Consider the following 1,806-nt stretch of genomic DNA (forward strand, 5'->3'; position numbering starts at 1 on the left):
GTTCTACCCTGACCACATCTCCAGCAGTATTGCCCACCATTCTTCCTCTCACTTGCTTGCTGATCTTTTCTTGGCTTGCTCAATCCATTCCCTTCCCTGATCACACTCTGTACCCCCTCTCCAGACCTCCACTGAAATGTCACTTTATCACAGAAGCTTTTTCTAACTAGCTGAGACACCATATTTACTCTCTTGGAACGCTTAACTTCTCCTTCACAGCACCGATCACACTCGAAACAACCATATGTATACTTTTTCTTCTCCTCTAGACTCCCTGCCTCCTATGCATCATTTGCATGATTCTTCCCAAACAGGCTGAGCCATCTGCAAAATGAAGCCCGTTTTCTATGATACTTGAATTACAACAACACCAATCCCTCCCCTATGAAATTAGCTGGAAGTCAAGTAACTCCTGAGATCCCCTCCACTCCCCAGAAGTCCTAGATTCCCTCCCCTAGAATTCCCCAGGGTTCCTTACTTTTGTGCACAAATCAGCTCTGCTGTCTTGACCCCTGGTGCCTGCTTGGAGAATGGGAACTCAACCACAGTCTTTCAAAGATGGGTTGACTGGTTCTGGCAGGCTAGAGGTTCTTGGCCAACCCCACAAGCTGGGAAGGATTACAGAGGCATTTAGCTATATAGCTGGGAGGGTGTGGCAGAAGGGGTTAATAAGATCAGCCACACCCACTGCCTGGGTAGCTCCTGAACCCCTGCTGTAGACCGGGTTCTCATCCAAACAGCCCCTTCCTGGTTGTGAGTCCCTGCCTGCCTGTCTGATCACAGTCTGGACCACCCAGGCCATCAAACTTGTTTTAAGGAGTAAGCATCCAAGGGAAGTTAGTCATAGTTGGTCTCCTAATACCCCCTTTCCAGGTGTTCCTTTGCCGCTTGAAAATGATGGAGGAAGAGTAATGGAGGAGTTTCACCTAAACATTAAAAACTAGGGTGGAGGTAAGGCCAGTTTTGCCAACAACAACCCCAAAATGGACAAAAATATTTTTATTCTTTTTATAATGTATATGTTGATCCCATCAATTATGCTGCAACCAGATTTTGTCTTCAGGCTGAACATAATCTAGTCTCCTCTACTTTTTATTCCAACCCCACCTACCACCAGCACAGTTCACTATCACCCCTCCTGGACCACTCCACCTTCTAACTGGCCTCCCATGGCACACAATCCCTATACCACACAACACCCAGAGTAATCCTTCAGAAAAGCCAAGATTATCAAATGAGTCCCTTGCTTAAATTCTTCTGTATCTTCTTATTCCCCTTAGAGTAAGGTCCAAAAGATAGAATACAGTCTTGTATGTTCTAACTCTGCTTTCCTTTTCCTTGTTCTCTTTCTGCTGCAACCATTCATTCATTTGACACATATTTGCCAAGCCTCTGTTGGAAGAAAAGAGCAGCCAGTGTGAGTGGGGTGAGGTTGGTGGGGGGAATGACTTGAGGAAAGGGTCAGAGAAGAAGAACCCCACTGGTCATGTTAACTATGGTTAGTTCAGATTTCCTCTGAGCTTTCCTGGTTCCTTGGGCACATCTGTTTTCTCCCAATAACTTACATGCATTTTCCTGGAATATTCTCCACTCTTCTATTCTGCTAGCTAAACGTTCTTCTTTCTTTAGAACTCTAGCTTAAACATTACTTACTTCTGAATGACTTCCTTGATAAATGTGCTCATAGTTTTCATTCATTTCATTGAGTGTCTGTCATGTGCCAGGCACTGTTCTAGGCTCTGTGGATACAACTAAACAGACTTTCATCAAATTAGAAAGCTATGTGTGGGATGATATGACAGGAAA

The sequence above is a fragment of the Martes martes genome (assembly GCF_963455335.1).
Source record: "Martes martes genome assembly, chromosome: 7".
NCBI lineage: Eukaryota > Metazoa > Chordata > Mammalia > Carnivora > Mustelidae > Martes > Martes martes.